Source organism: Vicugna pacos, chromosome 22, assembly GCF_048564905.1.
Source record: "Vicugna pacos chromosome 22, VicPac4, whole genome shotgun sequence".
In the NCBI taxonomy this organism is placed as follows: Eukaryota; Metazoa; Chordata; class Mammalia; order Artiodactyla; family Camelidae; genus Vicugna; species Vicugna pacos.
In genome coordinates this window covers 6,064,039-6,082,186 of record NC_133008.1, presented here as the reverse complement: position 1 = coordinate 6,082,186, position 18,148 = coordinate 6,064,039, and the positions used below count along the sequence as shown (strand labels likewise).

General features: G+C 61.7%; 1 long non-coding RNA gene across 1 annotated transcript; it reads left to right on the top strand.

The window, feature by feature from the left end:
* The first annotated feature begins 1,666 nt into the window (after nucleotides 1-1,666).
* LOC140688383 (uncharacterized) lies at nucleotides 1,667-17,394 on the top strand. The gene is made up of 3 exons (XR_012063028.1): nucleotides 1,667-1,796; nucleotides 2,367-2,482; nucleotides 17,371-17,394. It is a non-coding gene; the product is annotated as an uncharacterized lncRNA (long non-coding RNA).
* Nucleotides 17,395-18,148: the final 754 nt, after the last annotated feature.

Genomic DNA, 18,148 nt, shown 5'->3' with positions numbered 1-18,148 from the left:
TTCAGAAGTGTGATTCTAAAACCTTCTGACTTTATCCATGAAATCATTTGTTGAATATTGTAAAAATGCATTTAAATAAGCTAAAAATGAAATTTCTAATAACTTTACAAAAATTGTATAAAGCCTGTGTGAAGAAAGGGATGAAACATAGAGCATAAAAAAGAAGAAACAAGTAAAGGAAATTTTTTACCATTCCTGAGACAGAAGGGCGCAATATTCTGAAAATGTCAAGTTAAACTGTTCAGTGAATTTCGGTGCCAGTCAACGTCATAGGGCAGGGCAGATGGCGGGAAGTGTTGCTATTTAATTTAGAGATGTCAGTTTTCAGTTTTTTAATTTTGGCAATTTTTTCACCTGGGAGATTAATGATATGAAAAGAGCCAGGGAATGTGTGTGGAGGATGAATTATGGGTGAGAATCTAGCCGCATTCAGATGGTTCTGGCCATTCTAGAGTGTGAATCACCTACTGTAGCCACAAATGACTGTGAAAGAGACTTTGTTTTCAATAGTACTTTATTGTTCAGTGTTTTCCAGAGTACTCAATGATCCCGATCCGCGCCATCTTGTGTAACTTCACAGTGGTCTCTATCTACTCCGTGGCCCCAGGGTATGTGGTGAGCATGTCTGCAGGGGCTGGGCGTGGCAAGAGCCGTGAGGGACAGGGATGAGGGGCACTCGCAGGGAGCCGCACTGGAGGGCCCGACCCTAGGATGGGGAGGGAAACAAGGGGGGTCAGAAGTCGGCCTGGGGTGTCCCAGGAAGCCAGGGTGAGGGGGACATCGACCAGTGGAGGAGGTGTGATCGGCCCTTTGTGGCGTGCCAAGGACAGAAGCTGGGGCAGTGAAATAGGAAGGAGGGGGTGGGGGGGAACAGGATGGAGCTGAGGGGTTTAGGAGGATGGTAGGGGTCTCATGTCCTCCAGCCCAGGTCCTGGGGCTCCGCTTCTGGTAGTGAGGAGCCTCGAAGGGCCAGGACTGGGCAGGAGTATCCAAGGCCTGGCCGGTCGCACTGGGGGAGTGGGTGGGGCAGGGGGCCAGAGAATGCCGGGGAGGAGGGGGTGCTGGGTGCTGTGTGCTCTGAGTGGGGCCCCTCCATCCCCCTCCAGGTGGGCTGCCTGCTCTGGGCCAGGAGCTCCAGCCCCAACGGGTCCCTGGCGGTCCTGTCGTCTGAGGGCCGGGTCCTAGTGCTGCCCGCCCTGCCCGCCCTGCCCTGCAAGCTGTGCCCCATAACCTGCTCTGAGGCCTCATGGGCACCCTCCTGCTGGCCATATCCCTGCGGGTCTTCTCTTTGCCCCAAATGATCCCGCTTGTGGCGTCACCACGTCCTGGACCTCAGCGGGTACGCGAAGAGCGTGGGGCAGGTACGCTGATTCTGCTGGGCATCCCACGGGCAGGCGTCGCAGGTACCCATCCGTGATGCCCTGTGCTGTGGTCTGCTGACTAGAAGCTCGTTCGTGCCAGGGCTTCTCCCCTTGTCCACTTGGATGCCAGTTCCAGCAGGTCCTTGGGTTTCTCAGTGAGATGTGGCTCTCAGCCCGGGTCAGTCCCAGGCGCCTCTGGGGGTGTCGCACCTGTGGGGCCCTCGGTGGATGGATCTTGTGTTCCTGGCGCTGAATGGGGTTCTCCACCTTCTCTTCCCCAAGGGGCAGCAGTTTCTCCAAGCTCAGCTTGGAGCCGATCCTGGCCATCCTGCTGTTCTCACGTGCGCTGGCCCTGACGCCTGGCACGTGGACGTCAAGCTGCGGCCGGACTACGTCTGGGCTGTGCAGGGAAGAGGAGCCCCACTGCTTCCACGGGTGTCGGCAAGGGAGTCCCTTGGGAAGGGTGTCACGTGGGGGCTTCCGGCTAGACGCCAGCAGCCAGCCGTGTGGGTGGTGTTAGGTATAGGGACCCCTGCGGGGGGGCCTCGCAGTGGGGGAGAGGGACGAGGTTACACCCCAAGTACAGCAAGGGCAGGTGGGCTTGTACAGCCGAGGGGCAGGGTGGGGGCAGTGGCTGTAAAGTTATGAAGAGTAGAGATCAGGGGGGAGGGGTTTCTGATTGAGCTGATGTAACAGGATTGATGCTGAGGACAGGCCTGGGTGATCGGACGTCACCTGGGGAGGGTGGGAGATGAGGAACCCGATCAGATGTCCGCGGTGATCGGATGTCTGGGATGGGGTGTCTCGGTGAACTGGCTCAGCAGGATTCTTGCCAAAACTGGACAATGTGGAAATGAAGAGGGACGCCGCAAAGTCAGGGCCCAGTTGGCAAGGCAGTTCAGAGTCTGGTACAGGAGAGAATCTTGTCAGGTGGCTGGTTGTCGAGCGAGTGAAGGATGCTGGAAGGGTGGGCGAGTGACTAACGGAGAATCCTGTCATCCCCAGGCAGAGGAGGAGCGGGACGACATGGAGAGGGTGAAGCCGGACAACAAAAGGGTCCTCTTCAACCTCCTGCCGGCCACGACGCCCGGCAATTCCTAATGGCCAACCCCTGGAACACGGTGAGAGTGCAGCCTGCGTGGCAGTATTTCCCGGGCCCTGAGAGGGCAGGCCCAGGAGTTAGCAGGCACAGGAGGGAGCAGGCCCAGGATTGTGCAGACACAGGAGTTTGTAGGCCCAAGTGTGTGCAGACACAGGAGAGGGCAGGACAGGTGAGGGCTGGCCCAGGAGAGAGCAGGTCCAAGTGGGGGCAGGCCCAGGAGTTTGTAGGCACAGGAGAGGGCTGGCCGAACTGGGGGCAGGCCCAGGAGAGGACAGGTCCTGGAGTGTGCAGACACAGGAGTGTGCAGACACACAAGTGTGTGGGTCAAGGGGTGTGAAGGTCCAGGAGAGGGCAGGCCGAAGTGGGAGCAGGCCCGGGGGAGGACAGGTCCAGGAGTGTGCAGCCCCAGGAGTGTCCAAGCCCAGAAGTGTGCAGACCCAGGAGAGTGCAGACACAGGTGAGGGCAGGACAGCTGATGGCCGGCCCAGGACAGGGCATGTCGAATTGAGGGCAGGCCCAGAAGTCTGCAGGGCCAGGAGTGTGCAGTCCCTGTAGTGTGCAGAACCAGGTGACGGCAGGCCCCAGAGTGTGCAGGCCCAAGGGTGTTCAGGCGCAGGAATAGGGAGTCCCAGGACCGTGCACGCCAAGCAGAGGGCAGGCCCAGGAGTGTGTAGGGACGATGTGAGCAGGCCCTGGAGTGTGCAGGTCCATGAGAGGCTCGGCCAAAGTGGGGGCTGGCGCGGGATAGGGCATGCATGGCAAGGGCTGTGCAGGCCCAGCAGTGTGCAGACCCAGGAGTGTACAGGTCCAGGAGTGTGCAGGCCCAGGAGTGTGCAGGCACATGTGGGATCAGGCCCAGTATTGTGCAGGCCCAGGAGTGTGCAGGTATGAGAGGGAGCACCCCCAGGAGTGTCCAGGCCCAGGAGTGTGCAGACAGAGGAGTGTGCAGGCCCAGGAGGGTGCAGGGCCCAGGCCAGGGCAGGCCCAGGAGTACAGGCCCAGGAGTGTGCAGGCCCAGCAGTGTGCAGGCCCAGTAGTATGCAGGCCCAGGAGTGTACAGGTCCAGGAGTGTGCAGGCCCAGGAGTGTGCAGGCCCAAGAGTGTGCATGCCCAGGAGTGTACAGGCACAGGAGGGAGCAGAGCGAGGAGTGTGCAGGCCCAGGTGTGTGCAGGCCCAAGAGTGTGCAGGCCCAGGAGAGGGCCGGCCGAATTGGGGGCAGGCCCAGGAGAGGGAAGGCTCAGGAGAGTGCAGGCCCAGGAGTGTGCACACGAGGGATTGTGCGGTCCAAGGAGAAGGCAGGCCCAGCAGTGTGCAGGGCCAGAAGTGTGCAGGCCCAAGAGTGTGCAGACAGAGGAGTGTGCAGGACAAGGAGGGTGCAGGCCCAGGCCAGGGCGGGCTCAGTACTGTGCATGTCCAGGAATGTACAGGCCCATGTGTGTGCAGGCCCAGGAGTGTGCAGAGACAGAGGAGTGTGCAGAGACAGGAGTGTGCAGGCCCAGGGATGTGCTGGCTCAGCAGTGTGCAGGCCCAGTAGTATGCAGGCCCAGAAATGTACAGGTCCAGGAGTGTGCAGGCCCAGGAGTATGCAGGCCCAGGAGTGTGTAGGCGCACAATTGTGCAGTCCCAGAAGTGTGACGGCACAGGAGGGAGCAGGCCCAGGATTGTGCAGATCCAGGAGTGTGGAGGCCTAGGGTAGGGCAGGCCCAAGATTGTGCTGGTCCTGGAGTGTGCAGGCCGATGAGAGTGCAGTTCCAGGAGTGCGCAGGCACAGAAATGTGCAGTCCCAGTAGTGTGCAGGCCCAGGCCAGGGAAGGCCCAGGAGTGTACAGGTCTAGAAGTGTGCAGGCCCAAGGGTATGCAGGCACTGAAGGGGGCAGGAGCAGGAGTGTGTAGGCCCATGAGTGTACAGGCATAGGTGTGTGCAGGCCCAGGATTGTGAAGGTCCAGGAGTGTGCGGGCGCAGAAGTGTGCAGTCCCAGGAGTGTGACGGCACAAGAGGGAGCAGACACAGGACTGTGCAGGCCAAGGAGAGTGCAGGCCCAGGGGAGCGCAGGCCCAGGATTGTGCAGGCACAGGAGTTTGCAGACTAGGGATTGTGCGGGCCTAGGAGAGGGCAGGCCTAGGAGTGTGCAGAACAGGTGAGGACCGTCACAGCAGAGGGCAGGGCCAAATGGGGCAGGCCCAGGAGTGTGCAGGCCCAGGGGTGTGCAGGCACAGGAGAGGGCAGGAGCAGGAGTGTGTAGACCCTGGATTGTACAGGCATAAGTGTCTGCAGGCCAAGGAATGTGCAGGCCTAAGAGTGTGCAGTCCAGGAGAGGGCCGGACAAATTGGATCAGGCCCAGGAGAGGGAACGCCCAGGAGTGTCCAGACCAGACAGAGGAATGTGCAGGCCCAGGAGAGTGCAAGCCCAGGAGAGGGCAGGCCCAGGAGTGTGCAGGCCCCGGAGTGTGCAGACGAGGGATTGTGCGGGCCCAGGAGAGGGCAGGCCCAGGAGTGTGCAGGGCGAGAAGTGTGCAGGCCCAGGAGTGTGCAGGCCCAGGAGTGTGCAGGCCCAGGAGTGTGCAGACACCGGAGTGCGCAGAGACAGGAGTGTGCAGGCCCAGGATTTTACAGGCCCAGGGCTGTGCAGGGCAAGCCGTGTGCAGCCCCAGGAGTATGCCGGCACAGATGGGAACAAGCCTAGGATTGTACAGGCATAGGTGGGAGCAGGCCCAGGAGTGTACAAGCCCATGTTCATGCAGGCCCAGTTGTGCGCAGGTGGAGGAGTGTGTAGGTCCAGGTGTGTGCTGTCCCAGGAGTGTGCGGGCCTAGAAGAGCGCAGGCCCTGGAGTGTGCATGCCCAGGAGTGTACAGGCACAGGAGGGAGCAGACCGAGGAGTGTGCCGGCCCAGGTGTGTGCAGGCACAAGTGGGAGCGGGCCCAGTAGTGTGCAGGCCCAAGACTGTTTAGATCCAGGAGAGGGCCGGCCGAATTGGGGGCAGGCCCAGGAGAGGGAATGCCCACGAGTGTGCAGGCCCAGGAGTGTGCACACGAGGGATTGTGCGGGCCCAGGAGAAGGCAGGCCCAGCATTGTGCAGGGCCAGGAGTGTGCAGGACAAGGAGGGTGCAGGCCCAGGAGTGTGCACACGGGGGATTGTGCGGGCCCAGGAGAAGGCAGGCCCAGCATTGTGCAGGGCCAGAAGTGTGCAGGCCGAAGAGTGTGCAAACAGAGGAGTGTGCAGGACAAGGAGGGTGCAGGCCCAGGCCAGGGCAGGCCCAGGAGTGTTCAGGCCCAGGAGTGTACAGGCCCATGTGTGTGCATGCCCTGGAGTTTGCAGGCCCAGGAGTGTACAGACACTGGAGTGTGCAGAGACAGCAGTGTGCAGGTCCAGGGCTGTGCAGGCCCAGCGGTGTGCAGGCACAGGAGTGTGCAGATTCAGGAGTATATAGGCCCAGGTGTGTTCAGGCCCAAGATTGTGCAGGTCCTGGAGTGTGCAGGCCGATGAGGATGCAGTTCCAGGAGTGTGGGGTCCCTGTAGTGTGTAGGGCCAGGCCAGGGAAGGCCCAGGAGTGTGCAGGCCAAGGAAAGTGCAGGCCCAGGAGTGTGCAGGCCCAGGAGTGCGCAGGCACAGGAGTGTGCAGGCCCAGGACTGTGCAGGCACAGGAGTTAGCAGACCGGGAAGTGTGCAGACCCACGTGTGTGCAGGCACATGTGGGATCAGGCCCAGTATCCTGTAGGCCCAGGAGTGTACAGGTACATGAGGGAGCAGACCCAGAGTGTGCAGGCCAAGGAGTGTGCAGACAGAGGAGTGTGCAGGCCCAGGAGGGTGCAGGAGCAGGCCAGGGCAGGCCCAAGAGTGTACAGGCCCAGGAGTGTGCAGGATCAGGAGTGTGCAGAACCAGTGTGCAGAGACGGAGTGTGCAGGCCCAGGGCTGTGCAGGCCCAGGGTGTGCATGCCCACGAGTGTACAGGTGCAGAAGTGTGCAGGCCCAGGAGTGTGCAGGCACACAATTGTGCAGTCCCAGAAATGTGACGGCACAGAAGGGAGCAGGCCCAGGAGTGTGCAGATCCAGGAGTGTGCAGGCCTACGATAGGGCAGGCCCAGGAGTGTGCAGATACAAGAGGGAGCAGGCATAGGAGTGTGAAGGCCCAAAGGTGTGCAGGCACAGGAGAGGGCAGGAGCAGGAGTGTGTAGGCCCAGGAGTTTCCAGGCACAGGTGGGAACAGCCTAGGAGTGTGCAGGCATAGGTGGTAGCAGGCCCAGGAGGGAGCAGGCCCAGGAGTGTGCAGGCCCAGGAGTGTACAGGCCCAGGTTCATGCAGGCCCAGGTGTGCGCAGGTTCAGGAGTGTGCAGGCCCAGGTGTGTGCAGTTCCAGCAGTGTGCAGGCCCACGAGAGGGCAGGCCCTGGAGTGTGTAGGTACAGGAGGGAGCAGGCCCAGGAGTTTGCAGGCCAAGGAGTGTGGAGGCACAGGAGAGAGCAGGCCCAGGAATGTGCAGGCCCAGGAGAGGGCCGGCTGAAGTGGGTGCAGGCCCAGGTGAGAGCAGGTCCAGGAGTGTGCAGGCCCAGGTGTCTGCATTCCCAGGAGAGGGAAGGCCAGGAGTATGCATGCACAGGAGTGTGCAGGCACAGGATGGAGCAGGCACATGAGTGTGCAGGCCTAGGGGTGTGCAGACACAGCAGAGGGCAGGACAGCTGGGGGCAGGCCCAGGTGTGTCCAGGCCCAGGCGTGCGCAGACAAAGGAGAGGGCAGTTATGTTGAGGGCCGGCCAAGGAGAAGGCAGGTCCAGGAGTGTGCAGGCCTAGGAGTGTGAAGACCGAGGAGTGTGCAGGCCCAGGAGTGTGCAGGATCAGAAGTGTGCAGGCCCAGGAGGGAGCAGGCCAAGGAGTGTGCAGGCCCATGAGTGTGCAGGCCCACGAGTGTGCTGGCACAGGAGTCTGCAGGCCTATGGGTGTAGAAGCCCAGGAGTGTGCAGGCAGAGGATCGAGCAGGCCCATGAGTGTGCAGGCCCAAGAGTGTGGAGGCACAGGAGGGAGCAGGCCCAGGAATGTCCAGGCCCTGGAGTGTGCAGGCACAGGAGGGAGCAGGCCCATTAGTGTGCATACACCGGAGGGTTTAGGCCCAGGAGAGAGTAGGCCCCTGTGTGTGCAGGCCCAGGAGAGGGCAGGCCCAATAGTGTGCAGGCCCAGGAGTGTGCTGGCAGTGGAGAGAGCATGCACAGGAGTCTGCAGGCCCATGGGTGCACAAGCCCAGGAGTGTACAGGCACAGGATCGAGAAGGCCCAGGAGTGTGCAGGACCAGGAGATGGCAGGCCGAGGAGTAGGCAGGCCCAGGAGTGTGCAGGCCCAAGGGTGTGCAGGCCCAGGTGTGTGCAGACACAGGATTGTCCAGGCCCAGTCGTGTGCAGGCTCATGAGAGGGCCGGCCGAAGTGGGTACAGGCCCAGGTGAGAACAGTTAGAGGAGAGAGCAGGCCCAAGGGTGTGCAGGCCCAGGTGTGTGCAGACACAGGATTGTGCAGGCCCAGTCGTGTGCAGGCCCACGAAAGGGCCGACTGAAGTGGGTACAGGCCCAGGTGAGAGCAGGTAGAGGAGAGTGCAGGTCCAGGAGTCCGCAGTCCCAGGACTGGAGGTCAGGCCAGGAGTGTGCATACCCAGGAGTGTACAGGCACAGTAGGGAGCAGGCCCAGGAGTGTTCAGGACCAGGAGAGGGCCAGCCCAGGAGTGTGCAGGCCCAGGAGAGGTCAGGCCAGGAGTGTGCATACCCAGGAGTGTACAGGCACAGTAGGGAGCAGGCCCAGGACTGTTCAGGACCAGGAGAGGGCCAGCCCAGGAGTGTTCAGGACCAGGAGAGGGCCAGCCCAGGAGTGTGCAGGCCCACGAGAGGGCAGGCCTAGGAGTGTGAAGACCCAGGAGTGTGTACGCCCAGGAGTGTGCAGGCCCATGACTGTGCAGGCCCAGGAGTGTGCAGGCCCAATTGTGTGGAGGCACCGGAGGGAGCAGGCCAGGAATGTGCAGGCCCAATAACGTACAGGCTAAGGAAAGGGGAGGCCGACGAATTTGCAGGCCCAGGAGAGAGCAGGCCCAGAACTGTGCAGGCCCAGGAGTGTGCTGGCACTGGAGAGAGCAGGCACAGGACTCTGCAGGCCAAGGGGTGTACAGGCCCAGAAGTGTGCAGGCACAGGATTTTGAAGGCCCAGGAGTGTGCAGTCACAGGAAAGGTCAGGCCCACGAGGAAGCAGGCCCAGGAGTGTGCTTGCATGGGATGGAGCAGGCCAAGGTGTGTGCAGGCACAGGAGGAAGCAGGCCCAAGCGTTTTCAGGCCCAGGAGTGTGCAGGTACAGGACGGAGCATGCCCAGTAGTGTGCAGGCCCATGGGTGTGCAGGCCCAGAAGTGTGCAGACACAGGAGTGTTCAGGCCCATGAGAAGTCAGGCAATGAGTGTGCAGGACCAGCAGCAGGCAGGATCAGGAGTGTACGGGCCCAGGAGATGGCAGGCCGAGGAGTATGCAGGCACAGGAGAGGACTGGCCCAGGAGTGTGCAGGCCCGTAGAGGGCAGACCCAAGAGTGTGCAGGCACAGGAGTGTACAGACCCATGAGTGTGCAGACACAGTTGTGTGCAGCCCCAGGAGTGGGCAGGACCAGGAGTGTATAGGCCCAGGAGTGTGAAATCCCGGTGTCTGCAGACACAGGAGTGTGCACGCCCAGGAGTGTGCTGGCCCCAGAGTGCAGGCCCAGGAGTGTGCAGGCCCAGGAGTGTGGAGGCCCAGGAGGGAGCAGGCCAAGGAGTGTCCAGGCCCATGAGTGTGCAGGCCCAGGATTGTGCTGGCACAGGAGTCTGCAGGCCCATGGGTGTATAAGCCCAGGAGTGTGCAGGCACAGGATCGAGCAGGCCCATGAGTGTGCAGGCCCAGGAATGTGCAGGCCCAGGAGCGGGCCAGCCGAAGTGGGTGCAAGCCCAGGTGAGAGCAGGTCCAGGAGTGTGCAGGCCCAAGGGTGTGCAGGCCCAGGTGTGTGCAGACACAGGATTGTCCAGGCCCAGTCGTGTGCAGGCCCACGAGAGGGCCGGCCGAAGTGGGTACAGGCCCAGGTGAGAGCAGGTAGAGGAGAGTGCAGGCCCAGGACTCTGCAGGCCCAGGAATCCGCAGTCCCAGGAGAGGTCAGGCCAGGAGTGTGCATACCCAGGAGTGTACAGGCACAGTAGGGAGCAGGCCCAGGTGTGTTCAGGACCAGGAGGGGGCAGGCCTAGGAGTGTGAAGACCCTGGAGTATGTACGCCCAGGAGTGTGCAGGCCCATGACTGTGCAGGCCCAGGAGTGTGCAGGCCCTGGAGTGTGTAGGCACAGGAGGGAGCAGGCCCAGGAATGTCCAGGCCCTGGAGTGTGCAGGCACAGGAGGAAGCAGGCCAAGGAGTGTGCAGGCCCTTTAGTGTGCATACACAGGAGGGTTTAGGCCCAGGAGAGAGTAGGCCCATGTGTGTGCAGGCCCAGTAGAGGGCAGGCCCAGAAGTGTGCTGGCACTGGAGAGAGCATGCACAGGATTCTGCAGGCCCATGGGTGCAGAAGCCCAGGAGTGTACAGGTACAGGATCGAGAAGGCCCAGGAGTGTGCAGGACCAGGAGATGGCAGGCCGAGGAGTATGCAGACACAGGAGAGGATTGGCCCAGGAGTGTACAGGCCCGGAGAGGGCTGGCCCAGGAGTGTGCCGGCCCACGAGTGTGCAGGCACAGGTGTTTGCAGACACCGGAGTGTGCAGACCCAGGAGAGGGCAGGCCCAGGATTGTTCAGGCCCAGGAGTGTGGAGGCACAGAAGAGAGCAGGCCCAGGAATGTACAGGCCCAGGAGAGGGCCGGCCGAAGTGGGTGCAGGCCCAGGTGAGAGCAGGTCCAGGAGTGTGTGGGCCCAGGTGTCTGCATTCCTAGGGGAGGGAAGGCCAGGAGTATGCATGCACAGGAATGTTCAGACAGAGGAGTGTGAAGGCACAGGATGGAGCAGGCACATGAGTGTGTAGGCCTAGGGTTGTGCAGACACAGCAGAGGGCAGGACAGTTGGGGGCAGGCCCAGGTGTGTCCAGGCCCAAGAGTGCACAGAGAAAGGAGAGGGCAGTTATGTTGAGGGCCGGCCAAGGAGAAGGCAGGTCCAGGAGTGTGCAGGCACTGGATGGAGCAGGCCCAGGATTGTGCAGGACCAGGAGCGTGCAGACAAAGGAGACGGAAGAAATGTTGAGGTCCTGCCAACGAGAGGGCAGGTCCAGGAGTGTGCAAGCCTAGGAGTGTGAAGACCGAGGAGTGTGCAGGCCCAGGAGTGTGCAGGACCAGGAGTGTGCAGGCCCAGGAGGGAGCAGGCCAAGGAGTGTGCAGGCCCAGGAGGGAGCAGGCCAAGGAGTGTGCAGGCCCAGGAGTGTGCAGGCCCATTAGTGTGCATACACAGGAGGGATAGGCCCAGGAGAGAGTAGGCCCATGTGTATGCAGGCCCAGGAGAGGGCAGGCCCAAGAGCGTGCTGGCCCAGGAGGGAGCAGGCCAAGGAGTGTGCAGGCCCAGGAGTGTGCAGGCCCATTAGTGTGCATACACAGGTGGGTTAAGGCCCAGGAGAGAGTAGGCCCATGTGTGTGCAGGCCCATGAGTGTGCAGGCCCACGAGTGTGCTGGCACAGGAGTCTGCAGGCCCATGGGTGTAGAAGCCCAGGAGTGTGCAGGCAGAGGATCGAGCAGGCCCATGAGTGTGCAGGCCCAAGAGTGTGGAGGCACAGGAGGGAGCAGGCCCAGGAATGTCCAGGCCCTGGAGTGTGCAGGCACAGGAGGGAGCAGGCCCATTAGTGTGCATACACCGGAGGGTTTAGGCCCAGGAGAGAGTAGGCCCCTGTGTGTGCAGGCCCAGGAGAGGGCAGGCCCAATAGTGTGCAGGCCCAGGAGTGTGCTGGCAGTGGAGAGAGCATGCACAGGAGTCTGCAGGCCCATGGGTGCACAAGCCCAGGATTGTACAGGCACAGGATCGAGAAGGCCCAGGAGTGTGCAGGACCAGGAGATGGCAGGCCGAGGAGTAGGCAGGCCCAGGAGTGTGCAGGCCCAAGGGTGTGCAGGCCCAGGTGTGTGCAGACACAGGATTGTGCAGGCCCAGTCGTGTGCAGGCCCACGAGAGGGCCGGCCGAAGTGGGTACAGGCCCAGGTGAGAGCCGGTAGAGGAGAGTGCAGGCCCAGGATTCCGCAGTCCCAGGAGAGGTCAGGCCAGGAGTGTGCATACCCAGTAGTGTACAGGCACAGTAGGGAGCAGGCCCAGGAGTGTTCAGGACCAGGGGAGGGCCCGCCCAGGAGAGGGCAGGCCTAGGAGTGTGAAGACCCAGGAGTATGTACACCCAGGAGTGTGCAGGCCCAGGAGTGTGCAGGCCCAATTGTGTGGAGGCACAGGAGGAAGCAGGCCCAGGAGCATGCAGGCCCTTTAGTGTGCATACAGAAGATGGTTTAGGCCCAGGAGGGAGTAGGCCCATGTGTGGGCAGGCCCAGGAGTGTGCTGGCACCGGAGAGAGCATGCACAGGATTCTGCAGGCCCATGGGTGCACAAGCCCAGGAGTGTACAGGCACAGGATCGAGAAGGCCCAGGAGTGTGCAGGACCAGGAGATGGCAGACCGAGGAGTATGCAGGCACAGGAGAGGATTGGCCCAGGAGTGTGCAGGCCCAGAGAGGGCAGGCCTAGGAGTGTGCCGGCCCACGAGTGTGCAGGCACAGGTGTTTGCAGACACCGGAGTGTGCAGACCCAGGAGAGGGCAGGCCCAGGATTGTTCAGGCCCAGGAGTGTGCAGGCCCAGGAGTGTGGAGGCATAGGAGAGAGCAGGCCCAGGAATGTGCAGGCCCAGGAGAGGGCCAGCCGAAGTGGGTGCAGGCCCAGGTGAGAGCAGGTCCAGGAGTGTGCAGGCCCAGGTGTCTGCATTCCCAGGAGAGGGAAGGCCAGGAGTATGCATGCACAGGAGTGTTCAGAGGAGCGTGAAGGCACAGGATGGAGCAGGCACATGAGTGTGCAGGCCTAGGGTTGTGCAGACACAGCAGAGGGCAGGACAGCTGGGGGCAGGCCCAGGTGTGTCCAGGCCCAGGAGTGCGCAGACAAAGGAGAGGGCAGTTATGTTGAGGGCCGGCCAAGGAGAAGGCAGGTCCAGGAGTGTACAGGCCTAGGAGTGTGAAGACCGAGGAGTGTGCAGGCCCAGGAGGGAGCAGGCCAAGGAGTGTGCAGGCCCATGAGTGTGCAGGCCTAAGATGGTGCTGGCACAGGATCGAGCAGGCCCATGAGTGTGCATACACAGGAGGGTTTAGGCCCATGAGAGAGTAGGCCCATGTGTGTGCAGGCCCAGGAGAGGGCAGGCCCAGGATTGTTCAGGCCCAGGAGTGTGCAGACACAGGAGTGTACAGACCCATGAGTGCACAGACACAGTTGTGTGCAGCCCCAGGAGTGGGCAGGACCAGGAGTGTATAGGCCCAGGAGTGTGCAGTCCCGGTGTCTGCAGACACAGGAGTGTGCACGCCCAGGAGTGTGCTGACCCCAGAGTGTGCAGGCCCAGGAGTGTGCAGGCCCAGGAATGTGGAGGCCGAGGAGCGGTCCGGCCGAAGTGGGTGCAGGCCCAGGTGAGAGCAGGTCCAGGAGTGTGCAGGACCAGGAGCGTGCAGACAAAGGAGACGGAAGAAATGTTGAGGTCCTGCCAAGGAGAGGGCAGGTCCAGGAGTGTGCAGGCCTAGGAGTGTGAAGACCGAGGAGTGTGCAGGCCCAGGAGTGTGCAGGACCAGGAGTGTGCAGGCCCAGGAGGGAGCAGGCCAAGGAGTGTGCAGGCCCAGGAGTGTGCAGGCCCATTAGTGTGCATACACAGGTGGGTTAAGGCCCAGGAGAGAGTAGGCCCATGTGTGTGCAGGCCAATGAGTGTGCAGGCCCAAGAGTGTGCAGGCCCAGGAGTGTGCTGGCACAGGAGTCTGCAGGCCCATGGGTGTACAAGGCCAGGAGTGTGCAGGCACAGGATTGAGCAGGCCCATGAGTGTTCAGGCCCAAGAGTGTGAAGGCACTGGAGGGAGCAGGCCCAGGAATGTCCAGGCCCTGGAGTGTTCAGGCACAGGAGGGAGCAGGGCAAGGAGTGTGCAGGCCCAGGAGTGTGCAGGCCCATTAGTGTGCATACACAGGAGGGTTTAGGCCCAGGAGAGAGTAGGCCCATGTGTGTGCAGGCCCAGGAGAGGGCAGGCCCAATAGTGTGCAGGCCCAGGAGTGTGCTGGCACCGGAGAGAGCATGCACAGGAGTCTGCAGGCCCATGGGTGCACAAGCACAGGAGTGTACAGGCGCAGGATCGAGAAGGCCCAGGACTCTGCAGGCCCAGGAATCCGCAGTCCCAGGAGAGGTCAGGCCAGGAGTGTGCATACCCAGGAGTGTACAGGCACAGTAGGGAGCAGGCCCAGGAGTGTTCAGGACCAGGAGAGGGCCAGCCCAGGAGTGTGCAGGCCCAGGAGAGGGCAGGCCTAGGAGTGTGAAGACCCAGGAGTGTGTACGCCCAGGAGTGTGCAGGCCCATGAGTGTGCAGGCCTAATTGTGTGGAGGCACAGGAGGGAGCAGGCCAGGAATATGCAGGCCCAGTAGTGTGCTGGCACTGGGAGAGCAGGCACAGGACTCTGCAGGCCAAGGGGTGTACAGGCCCAGAAGTGTGCAGGCACAGGATTTTGAAGGCCCAGGGGTGTGCAGACACAGGAAAGGTCAGGCCCAAGAGGAAGCAGGCCCAGGAGTGTGCTGGCACGGGATGGAGCAGGCCAAGGTGTGTGCAGGCACAGGAGGTAGCAGGCCCAAGAGTTTTCAGGCCCAGGAGTGTGCTGGCCCAGGAGTGTGCAGGCACAGGATGGAGCATGCCCAGTAGTGTGCAGGCCCATGGGTGTGCAGGCCCAGAAGTGTGCAGACACAGGAGTGTTCAGGGCCATGAGAAGTTAGGCAATGAGTGTGCAGGACCAGCAGCAGGCAGGATCAGGAGTGTGCAGGCCCGGAGAGGGCAGGCCCAGGAGTGTGCCGGCCCACGAGTGTGCAGGCACAGGTGTTTGCAGACACAGGAGTGTGCATACCCAGGAGAGGGCAGGCCCAGGATTGTTCAGTTCCAGGAGTGTGCAGGCCCAGGTGTGTGCAGGCCCAGGAGAGGGGAGTCTAGGAGTTGCTGGCCAAGGAGTGTCCAGGCCCAGGAGTGTGGAGGCACAGGAGAAAGCAGGCCCAATAGTGTGCAGGCCCAGGAGAGGGCAGGCCCATGTGTGTGCAGGCCCAGGAGAGGGCAGGCCCAAGAGTGTGCAGGCCCAGGAGAGGGCAGGCCCATGTGTGTGCAGGCCCAGGAGAGGGCAGGCCCAAGAGTGTGCAGGCCCAGGAGAGGGCAGGCCCAAGAGTGTGCAGGCCCAATAGTGTGCAGGCCCATGAGTGTGCAGAAGCCCAGGAGTGTACAGGCACAGGATCGAGAAGGCCCCGGAGCGTGCAGGACCAGGAGATGGCAGGCCGAGGAGTAGGCAGGCCCAGGAGTGTGCAGGCCCAGGTGTGTGCAGACACAGGATTGTACAGGCCCAGTCGTGTGCAGGCCCACGAGAGGGCCGGCCGAAGTGGGTACAGGCCCAGGTGAGAGCAGGTAGAGGAGAGTGCAGGCCCAGGAGTCTGCAGTCCCAGGAGAGGTCAGGCCAGGAGTGTGCATACCCAGGAGTGTGCAGGCACAGGAGAGAGCAGGCCCAAAGCTGTGCAGGCCCAGGAGTGTGCTGGCACTGGAGAGAGCAGGCACAGGACTCTGCAGGCCAAGGGGTGTACAGGCCCAGAAGTGTGCAGGCACAGGATTTTGAAGGCCCAGGACTGTGCAGACACAGGAAAGGTCAGGCCCAGGAGTGTGCTGGCACGGGATGGAGCAGGCCAAGGTGTGTGCAGGCACAGGAGGTAGCAGGCCCAAGAGTTTTCAGGCCCAGGAGTGTGCTGGCCCAGGAGTGTGCAGGCACAGGATGGAGCATGCCCAGTAGTGTGCAGGCCCATGGGTGTGCAGGCCCAGAAGTGTGCAGACACAGGAGTGTTCAGGCCCATGAGAAGTCAGGCAATGAGTGTGCAGGACCAGCAGCAGGCAGGATCAGGAGTGTACAGGCCCAGGAGATGGCAGGCCGAGGAGTGTGCAGGCCTGGAGAGGGCAGGCCCAGTAGTGTGCCGGCCCACGAGTGTGCAGGCACAGGTGTTTGCAGACACAGGAGTGTGCAGACCCATGAGTGCGCAGACACAGTTGTGTGCAGCCCCAGGAGTGGGCAGGACCAGGAGTGTATAGGCCCAGTAGTGTGCAGTTGGTGTCTGCAGACACAGGAGTGTGCTGGCCCCAGAGTGTGCAGACCGAGGAGTGTGCAGGCCCAGGAGAGGGGAGACCCAGGAGTTGCTGGCCCAGGAGTGTGCAGGACCAGGAGTTTGTAGGCTCAGGAGGGAGCAGGCCTGGGAATGTGCAGACACAGGAATGTGCATGCCCAGGAGTGTGCAGATAAAGGAGTGTCAAGGCCCAGGAGTGTGCAGGCCATGTCGGTCCTGGAGGGCAGGATGCCGTGAGCAGAGGAGGCGCTCTGCAGGGCTGGGGGCGGAGGGCGGGAGGCCAGGCGGTTTTAGAGTCGGTGGTGAGGTCTGGAAAGGGGCAGAGCTGCACCAACCAGGTGTGCGGACCTCAGGGCGTGAGGCTGGGCGGCCTGCCGAGGGTGTTCCTGCAGCAGTGCTGGCCGTGGGTGAGGATGTGGTGGGACCAGGGCTGAGCCAGCGGGGCAGAAGGAGGGGGAGTGGGGAGGAGGAGCAGGGAGGAGGGCGCCAGAGGGTGCACAGTGGACCGGTCACTGGGCATCTGCAGGTTTGGAGGCGCTCTGCTGTGTGGGGCTCCTGGCCTCCCTGGGTCTGGGGACGTGGGTGTGATGTGACTCGGAAGGAGGCCGGGTGCGCTTCGGACAGCAACCCCCATCTCTCCCACCCAGGCCCAGTGCTGATGGTCGTGTTGCAGCCTCAGTTTTCCGTCCACTGTCCCAGCAACCCCTTGGTGGTATTCTGAGCAAAGACAAGAGGGTGAGAGTCCTGACTTGGCTTTCCTTTCCTGTGTTTCCAAGTCCACACTCATTCCGCAAGTCGCACGACAGGCCAAGAAATCGGGAGACGCGGTGTCGGGGTAAAGAATAGTGCGTTTATTTGGAAAGGCAGCTGACCGAGAAGATGGCAGGCTAACGTCCTGGAGAGCCACCTTCTCCGAGTGAGAATTCAGGCTCCTTTTACACTCAAAAGCAGAGGGGTTGTGGGTGGTTGGTGCAAACTCCTTGGTGCAGGAATTCTTTGTTTTTGCAGTTGTGGGTCAGCTCATGGGGCCCCTGTAAAACCTCTAACAAAACAAATGTTTCTTTCTGTTCTGCAGCTTGTTGTGTGTATAGGAGAGGAAAAGAGCTCTTATCCTGAAGGCTGAGAGCCTTGAGAACAGGCTCTCCTGTCAATTTCAGGCTGAAGGCAACATTGTTTTACAAAAGGGGCAGAGCTTGTAAGACAGCCTGGAAAACAGCAGAGGGTTAAAGGAAAAAGAACAGATCTAATAGGCAGTCAGATTTGGTCTTTTCTATTATACCTGCTGCCCCAGCAGGGCTGGCCTCAGGGAGGAAGGGCGCCCCCCTAGCCACGAGAGCCGCCTGCAGGGGGTGGGGAAGGCAGGGAGGGGGTCTGCCGTGCTGGTCATGGCTGATATATGGACAGTGACTGCAAAGTTAGAAAACCTCTGGGTTTTCCCTCTTTAGGAAGGGAGAGGGAGCCTCAGCATAGGTCCTTGAGCTTCCGCGAGGGAAGTGGCTCGCAGCCCAGGTCGGCTGTGGGTGCCTCTGGGGGTGTCACACCTAAGGGGCCCTCTGTGGACGGGTCCTGTGTTCTTGGCACTGACGTGGATTTTCCTCCTCCTCTTCCCCAAGGGGCCGCAGTGGCTCCGGGGGCAGCTTCCAGCCGATTACGGCCATCCTGCTGTCCTCATGCACGCCCGGCAGCTGGACGTCAGGCTGCAGCTGGACCACGGCTCTGCCTCGCAGGTAAGAGGAGTCCCGCTGCTTCCCTGGGGGCTGGCAAGGGGGTCCCTCGGGAGTGATTTCGGTTGGGGGCTCCTGGCTAGACGTCGCAGCCGTGTGAGTGGCACCGTTGGGGTGAAGGAGGCCGGTGCCAGGGACGGGCAATCTCAGGGGTGTGCAGGCCCAGAGAGGGCAGGGCCAGGAGTGTGCAGGCCCAGAAGTTTGCAGGCATAGGAGGGAGCAGGCCAAGGAGTATGCAGGCCCAGATGTGTGCAGGCCCAGGAGTGTTCAGACACAGGAGGTTGCAGGCCCAGGAGTGTACAGGCCCAGGAGTGTACAGGCACTGGAGTGTACAGGCCCAGGAGTGTGCTGGCACAGGAGAGAGCAGGGACAATGGTCTGCAGGCCCTGGGGTGTGCAGGCCCAGGAGTGTGCAGGCCCAGGAGTTTGCAGGCTAAGGAGGGAGCAGGCCCAGGCTAAGGAGGGAGCAGGCCCAGGAGTGTGCAAGCCAAGCTGTGTGTAGGCATAGGAGAGAGCAAGCCCAGGAGTGTGCTGGCCCAGGTTTGTGCAGGATCAGGAGTGTGCAGGCCCCGGAGTGTGCAGACACAGGAGTGTGCAGGCCCAGGACTGTGAAGCCACAGGAGGGAGCAGGCTGAGGAGTATGCAGGACCAGGAGTGTCAGCCACTTA